This window comes from Phaseolus vulgaris, chromosome 2, assembly GCF_000499845.2.
Source record: "Phaseolus vulgaris cultivar G19833 chromosome 2, P. vulgaris v2.0, whole genome shotgun sequence".
NCBI lineage: Eukaryota > Viridiplantae > Streptophyta > Magnoliopsida > Fabales > Fabaceae > Phaseolus > Phaseolus vulgaris.
This window is the reverse complement of record NC_023758.2, coordinates 42638564-42648213: the sequence shown is the minus strand read 5'-3', so window position 1 is coordinate 42648213 and position 9650 is coordinate 42638564.

Sequence of the window (9650 nt, the reverse complement as noted above, 5' to 3'; positions counted from 1 at the left end):
ACTTTTTCACCAACAACAAAATTAACAACTTTGAGGTGTCTCCTAACCATTACAACAGCCAGAAATTGGTTTACTCACCAGCTAGATGTGCAAAATGCCTTCTTACAAGACACATTGCATAAAATTATTTACATTGACTTGCCACCCGGCATCATCGAAAGGGGATATGTCGACTCAACAAATCCCTTTATGGTCGTCTCAAACAGGCATCCCGAACATGGTTTTCAACATTTTCTCATGTGATTAAATCGGTAGGATTTCAACCGTCCAAGACAGACTACTCTCTATCACAAGACAAAATAACTCATCATTTAATGGCCTTTTGATTTATATGGATGATATTCTTTTGACAGTAAATGATTTGACAAAAATTCAGCGTATTAAAGACTGTCTATTACAACAATTTCGCATTAAAAATCTTGGAGACTTAAAATATTTTCTAGAAATTGAATTTTCGGTATTTACATGTCACACAAAAAATATGCGCTTGATATTTTGCAGGATATAGGACTCACATGTGCTCGTCCAGACAAATCTCCAATGGAGCAATACCTAAAACTCACACCAGACGATGGAGAGTTATTAAAGGATCTAGTCAAATACAGGCGACTCGTGGGACGACTGATACCTCACGGTTACTCGACCTGACATAGCATTTTCGGTTCGAACCCTAAGGCAATATATAAAGGTGTCATGTAACTTGTCAGCTCAACATTTATGTGACAATCAAGCGACATTACATATACCAGCAAATCCAGTATTTCATGAACGCACAAAACACATTAAGATAAACTGTCACATTGTGCTAGAAAAATTACAAGTTGTGATAATCAGTCCTTCATATGTACCGACACAAGTTGCAAATACTTGGCACTGATCTTCACCTACCAACTTGAGGAGAGTATTAAGAAAATAATAATTATCAAATTATACTCAATTATTGTATGCAATATTGTACCTAATTATATGCAATTAATTTAATAATAATACAATCACATGATTAATGGACCCTACCTAATTAGATTGTAATTTGGAGAGAGAAAGTCTCCCTACACTAATATATATTAGATAAATTGTGTTTAGAAATACGATTATAAGGTAAAACAGTTATGTTTTCCCATACGAGTTTCACTAAAATTATTTTTATTGTTGTCGTGTAGTCATGTTTTAAAGTTTTTTTTTCTGTTTTTTAGGGAATCGTGTTTGAAATCCGAGGTTTATCACTCTTGCCATTGCCATGTTTTTAGTGAAAATCTATAAACGTTATAATTCTTTAACACTGAAGTTATTTTTTTGAATGTAAAGGAAACTAAAATTAGTTGGTTTTGGAATTGTTTTTATCCTGTGTTTTATAAAACATTATTTGTAATTGTATTTGATAATTTAATATAATATTCATTTAGTTTCTCTATTCATTTTTTTTCTTATACATCGTATCCAAAGAACAGTGAGATTGATCATATCTTTCACTTAGCAATCATTGTTTTCTCTCCAAACTTTTCATAGTGCAATAGAATTAGAAGATGAAAATTTGTTGGTGGCGTTGGAGATCTCACATCGATTACAGATAAGGACATTTTACAATATATAAGGAGGTGCAAACCTCATCTTATAAGTTGGTTTTATAAGATTGAATTGAGCTTAAATTTCATTCTTAATATACTATCTTTACAAGCCAATTTTAGTCTCAAAGATTTAATCTTTCTTCATCACTTTTAGGTATTAAGGTATTCAAAACTTTTGATGGAGGACTTTTTCTTTCTCAAAAATAGTATATTTGATATTTACTTAATCGAGCCAAAATGGATTATTCCAAACCATAACCTACACCTATGACTTCTAGTTTAAAACTCACAGCAAACGACTTTACATCTATCATTGATCCTTCATTTATAGACCTATTGTTGGTTCTCTACAATACATCACAATCACCAGACCAAATTTGTCATCTTCAATTAATAAAGTATGTCAATTTATGCATAATTCTCAAGATTATCATTGGAACAATGTGACAAGGATATTGAGATATCTACAAGAGACTATCAGTCATTACCTTCATTTTCAAAAACCATCTAATTTGAACTTAATGACATTCTTCGATTTTGATTGGGCTTCTGATTTGGATGATAGAAATCTACAATAGGGTATTGTGTGTACTTTGGCAACAAACTTTTGTCTTGGTCATCATGAAAGCATAGGGTTGTTATTGTTGAAATTATCAAAGTTAAATCGCTTCTCAAGGAACTTATCATTGTTGTGCTATAATCTATTATGACAATCTTAGTGTTGTATTTTTGGCTGCTAATCCTATCATGCAGTCAAGAACTAAACATTTTGAACTAGATCTTTACTTTATGAGAAATAAGTTGATTAATGGAGTTATTTAGATTGTTCATCTGTCAACACAACATCAAATATCATACATCATCAAATTACAGATATTCTAACAAAGTCTTTAAGTGTTTTTAACTTTCAACAAACTGATGATCACTACTTCACGTGATATCAGTTTGAGAGGGGAGTAAAGGAAACTAAAATTAATTAGTTTTGAAACTGTTTTAATCCTTTTAGTATGTTGAGGTATTTTTATAAGATCTTCGCTATAAATTGTATTTGATCATCTAATATAATATTCCTTCAATTCTCTCTCTTTTTTTCCTATGTTTGTAGTTTCTTTTTCTGTTTTATAAGAAAAATAAGGTTAGAGTGAAGTGGAAGAGTGAATTAATTCGGTGCGTCAATATTATCAAAAATATTTTTTAAAACTTCAAAAGAAAATAGAGTTTTGAGGTTGAGGCATTTGTGAAAATTAAGTATTTTGAGAGGCATAAACACATTTTTAAAAAGTATAAGTTTTGAGATAAATTTGAACTCCTTAAACACTAAAAAAACATTAAATAAAAATCAATTTTAGAAACATAAAATAATTAATTATTATATTGACTAAATTAGATATTATTCTAGAGACTAATAAAATTATTAGTATCTGAAGTATTTTCTATTATTAATAAAATTTCTAAATTAATTTCTAATTTGGTATCTAACCAAAGTTATAACCACTAATTAATTGGTATCTAAAATATTATCTAGTTTAGTCAATATAATTATTAATTATTTTTTCTTCCAAATTAAGGTCATAAAAGAAAAAAAAATATGAATTAAGATTAGAGAAAATAAAATATTATTCTAGGGTTAAAATAATTTATAAATATCACATTTTAAAAGGAAAAAATATTAACAATTTAAAATTTATCATATTATAAGGAGGATTTCACAGAAGTGGCATATTAAAATTATGATTACTAATATAATATAATATTTAAAAATAGTATAAATGACATTAACAAAATAAACAAATCATTTACTATTTACTATTCTTGGGATACCGATACCTTAGAGAAGGAAAAACAAGAATAATAGACTCGAGGAATAATTCTCACTACGTATGTGTTTGACCTGTTAATAAACGATGAACAATAATAAAATTAAAAGCTTTTGAAGAATTGACATAGTTGGGAGAAACTAAATAAATAAACTCAATGACTAATATAGCAATATCTGTAAAAAAAAAAAAAAAAATATGTTTATTGGGTGTTTAAAGTTGTCCTTTATATAATTATATATAAAGGTTTAACCAACTTTTATATTTTTTTTTTATTGTTAATAAAAAAAATTACTGGTGGAGTTACTGCAATGAAAGAAACAATAGGAAAGTGGGTTTGGAACATTGATTTATCCACAAATATTCTCATTTGATGCAGTGGGAATGGCATCAGAATTTAAAGTCATAATAACTACCACAAACCACATCAACTATCAGTTGCACTTTCGGTTAAAGGAGAGGTACGTGGACCAACTGAATTATCCCCTCTTTTGAATCTAATAATTTCTCATCGCTATGTATCCACGTCACTGCTTCCACTGTAGTAATCATAACAAATTTAAATTATATTCAATATTTAGAGATATAATTTAAATTATCTTATATTTAATACAAATTAAATAATGATAATGAAAATAGTCATTGTTATATTAATGATGGAAGTAATAATAACAATTTTATGTGTAATAATACTTATAATTTTCATATTTGTCATGGGTATAGTTCCAAGAGAAATACAAAGACATAAAAATGATAAGATTTTTAAAAATAGAAGATACATTATATTGAAATTTTCATAATCACATGAAAGCTCGACTAGTTAGCTTTTTTTACTTTGATTAGTGTATTGAATCGATTGTACAAAATCTATCAAAAAGTATTAGGTGAGTTAGTAATAAAATGGGGTTGTTGTTCTGCTTAGTAACTCTGTTTTATGCGTGTTGAAGTATTAGATTGACTTGTTTGTATAAAGATTGAGATATTTTTCAATTTATTTTTTATTTATTTGATTTTTCTGATAAAAAATAATAGGAAGATAAAACAATTATTTATTATGTTTTCTCAATCATATGTTGTTTTTACTGAACTCACTTTCCTCCTTAGTTAAGAACTACTGTGTCAATGAGATAAAAAAGATTAGATTATTTATCAATGCATTAAAAACTTATTATTATATAGTTTTTTTTATCGACATTTATTATTATATAATATTTAATTGTTTTATGTATTACATCATAGTCATTAAACGATTCAAAATATATTTTAGAAAAACATCTTTCATAACCTTTATACGGTTCTTTGGTCCATTAGAGGTTAATGGATTAAATGTTTAAAGTTACATAAAATATTTGTTTTTAAAGTTTATCATATGTTTAGAAGGAAAAATAATTGTGTAACATTGTATGGCTAATCTAGATGTGACGAGTCGCATCCTGTACTTAGGATTGTTTTTTTCAAAATAGATAGATACTTTTGTATCCTTCCTTCTTCTTTTTATGGTATTCTTTTTGGTATGAAGATATATGATTATTGAAATTTGGATATCAACTTAATTGAGATTCAAATTTCCAATAGTAGATAGGTAACTTTAGAATTTTAATAAAGATAAAAAAAATTACATCTTCTGGTATATGGTGTAAGTAATTAATAGATGATTTAATTGTATTTGTCCAAAAAATAAGAAAATATTAATATAAGAGTAGGATAGAGTAATATATTAATGGGAATTAATATATTGACACACAAAGCCACTTTACAATTGTTATCTTTTAATTAAAAGATAATTGTGGTACTTTCTCTCCACTCATCACAAACTGGTTAAAAATTCTCTCACTAAATAAGTTAAATTTAGCTTTTAATTTTCTTTTAATTGTTATTTTGTTTTTATAAGAATATTCAACTATATTTTATGATGAATAGAAAGAAGTCAATAATTATCCTAAAAATAATAATATTTTGCTTTTAAATGAATGAGTAACGGAAGCCGAAACGAATATGTCCTAGTTAAGATCTGGCAGAAAAGAGAGTATAAAATGAAGAAGTACAATAATTTTGAAATAAGAGAAAATACGAATAATTAAAAAAAAATTATTTTTTTTTAATTTTATGTAATGAAATTACTTTCTTAAATTTATAGAATTTCATTTTTTTCTTAAAATTATACACTCAAATAATTTATTTTGTCATAAAAACAAAGTATCTTCTAAAAATCTGGGATCATGATATTCAATGGATTAACCGATAGCCCGTTGTATTTGAATGGACATAATCTAAAGCAAGGCATGGATCATAATATACTCTTCCAGTTTTAGGTATATGAAAGAAACTCAAATTGAATCATATGTTGACCTTTATAATGTTTCTTCAAATTAACTAATCTAAATGTGATGATTAAAGTAATGCATATTTTAAAGAGGTGAAATTATTTAAAAAGCGATACATATGCCATAAAAATGATTTGTTAACCAAGTTGGAAAAAAAGATATTATTAAGAGGATAAAGAAGAGGGGATATTTGGTTTGAAAGGAATGGCATAAATTTGAATCGCGAAGATATTACTTAAAAAAGAGTGGTTTTGGTGTGAAATGGATATGGCATTTGTGTGAGCCATAGATTAGGAATCTTGATAAATAAATAAAAAATTATGGAAACACAAGTTGAATGAATCCACTTTGGATGCACTTTTGAGCAAAATGGATATCATCTGCATTTGATCCCTTTATTTTGTAACATGATTTTATCCTCTTCTCTTTTAGTAGCAGAAAGCTGAATTCTTATCCCCTTGCTTGCATGCATGCATGCAGTGTTCAAGTTGAAGGCCAAATTATGAGTAGATCTCATGATCATCAGTTTTGCCTTATCCCAAACCCTCCATTAAAGGGAAGGGGGCTAAGGTCGGCAAATCCTTCCAACTTTGTCTTACATTCAGCATCATATCATTATTCAATCACTACTGTTGAGATTGCGGAACTTGGTTCTTATGAAAAGAGATTGAATACATTTAATTAAATAAATAATATATATAATTTTGTTGGTCTTTATCTTATTTTTGGCTTATTTGGAGCATGTTGAATTGAAGTGAAAAGAGTTTGAGAAGAGAGAAATGGGGCCCTTCCTACTAAGGTCCAGGTCGGAATGATGGAGTTCCGCATGGCTTAACATCGTTGTCGACATTAAAATAAACCCATGTGTGTGTTCCTTCTACTTTCTCTCAACTCTTCACTGTATCTTGAATCAACCTACCAACCTTTCTTCCCACCTACTTCTATTTTTTATATTATTACACTCACACAACCTTTTACCAACAAGGACTATTCATCATAACAAACTATCTCCTCAACTATTTAATCATGGACTTTCTTTATTATTATTATTATTATTTTCTTGGGTTTTCTATACTGTATTTTCATGAATTTCAACATGTATTATCATTTCAAATGAGAAAAATATTTTTAAAAATATATATATATTTTATATTTTAGATTGAACATTTTGAAATATGAGTGGATCTAAGTAATGTAATAATACATTTCAAATTGTATAATTTAGAATGTACTTATGGATCCAAAAATACATTTTCAAATGTGTCTAAAATGTAATAAAACATTTTGAATTAAACATTTTGAAACATATTTTTTATTCAGAAATATGTTTTACATTAGGCAATCCATAATATATTTACATTATAGATATACGCATTCCAAAATGTAAGTGTTTAAAAAACCGTTATGAATAAAGAAACTAAGTTTGAGATATAAGAGTGTGCATTCTCAAAGCCATATACAACAATAAAATGAATAGTGTGCGTGAATAACATCAAACGTTTACAAGGCTAACATATGAACGTGTCATTCGTAACATCTATGTAAATAATTACATCCCACTAACATAATATAAAGACCATAAATTAGCCTTCACATAACTCTATGTAAACCACATTATGTCTACAATTGGTATGAGACAACCATCTTGCAATTTCACTTGCAACAATTTTCATTATATAATATAATTGGTATGTAGTTGAGAATATGAATGTATAAAACAAACATTAAAAAATACCTAAAAAAAGGTGAATTGTGCACATGTCATATAGATATGAGTCAATGAATTGTGTCTATGAAAGACTTAGGACAATATGGTGATATTGTTCATGAAGGATAAACACTTCAACTCATTGAAATCATTACAGCAATTACCCTTCAACTAAATTGGCCCCGCTACCAGCCACCACCGTGAGCCACCAAGCACAACCATCGTGACCCACGAAGATCGCTCCAAACCAACATATTGCCACCAACATTGAACATTTATTTTTATAAGGGCAAAATAGTCATTTAAAATTTATGGGCGTGCAGGTTGAAATTCTTGGGGATGAAGAATGAGAAACCCTATTTTGTTGGGTGGGGATGCTATTGTCATCCATCCATCTTAGTCCCAAAAATTAGGCCAATATGAGTTACGCCTTCTACATTTTCACCGCAATTAGTTTTCAAAATCAATAATGTTGAATAACACTTTTTAGAAATTTATGGATAATTACGGAAAATTTCCAATTCTATTAATGCTGAAATTGTAAAATAAATTACAATTATGTCTTATTTAAAAGTTTTATAGGATTCTTTTTTCTCAACAATACAATTTTAAATGTCAATTTGAGACTCAGATTGTTTAATTGTAAAGCTGTAATATTAGAGATTAATTACATATTCATAAACTAAATCAGTTTTTTATTTGTTTAAGTATTAAATTGGTATGCTTGAGACATTTGAGGATCAAATTATTCATTTACTCAATGTATAATTTAACATTAATGCAATTTATTAATTACTTTATTGATTTAAGAACTAACAAATTTTTGAATTCTAATTTAATTGGAAGAAAGAATAACACAATTTAAAAAATGTCTTAGAAAATTTAATTAAGGAAAATTTTTAGGTGTTGGAATATTTTTCTTTCTTATATGACCAAAATTAGTAATAAATATTAGGTTTTGGAAATTCATGCATATGCTTACCATAGTTATATATTGAATTATAATGTTTAACTCCTAAACTCTCTATTTTCTAATGAAGGCCAATCACGGAAAAACCTTAAACGTGAATTTAATATCTCCTTGAACTTTCTTTCTTATTATATCTCCTTTTGCATCTGATATCATTTGTTTCCTGTGGATAAAATTCTAAAAAATGTAGAATCTTCATTTTCAATACTGAGTAAGATTTCAATTTTTCTAAATGCTTATTGATTAATAAAATTAAAAAATATTATTTCATTATTTGAAGTAAAGAACATATTCTTCTTATTGTTTTCAAGTTAGAAAAATAAATTTGTATTTCCAAAATTTGAGGTTCAAACATGTCATAAAACAATAAGGAATTCTTATAATATCGTACACCATAAACATTAGAATCCAGTAATCTCTTCTCTCACGTTACAACACAGTAGTCAAAGAGAAAGAAAATGAATATCGCACTTGGTTGATAACTTGGAGGATAAAGAAACTAATATATGACTATTGTTTTTAAAGGTGGATTTCGAACTTCAAAAGCTGATTCAAAGTGTTACTCGATGACAGAAGAAGAACAACACAAATGACAATTATGCTTGCTTCTCAGCAACAATGTCTTAATCAAAGAATCGGCATCAATGAAGATTTAGGGTTGACGACAAGTTTTACTTTCGCCCTCGAATAGAGCATAACTAAATTGCACAGAATGGTTTAAAAGCTGAATGCGATTCTTTTGGTGAGTGATAATTTCCTTCCCTTGTATCACTACTCAATGTACGACCATCTTGGTTCATTGTTCAACATTCAATGTTCAACGTTCAAACGAGATCATTGGTTTGACCAAACGCTAAAAACATCTTGCGTGCATAGAATCCCATTTGAACAAGTTAGCATGCTCCACCAAATTCAGATGCATGATATGAAGATGAAAAAGCTACGTAAAGACCCCAAGTGTGTGTTCAGCAGCCTAACCAAATTTCTGATCGCAACACATGTTTATGCATCATTACACTTTTTCTTTTCTTTTTGTTCAACGCATAATCTTGGACACTCAAGCTTGTGCTTTCTTTTTCTCTCCTCAGAATCCCTTTCTATCCCACTACTCAAAACATATGCCAAATAAAATAACTTGGCTAAATATCTTATACCAATAACTTCGAATACGTTACTTTGAAAAAATTGACAAAGATTCATTGTTCCAACGCTTTGACAATGTAAACTGGAACAAATATTTAAGGAGCATGTTGTTAATAGATTAAT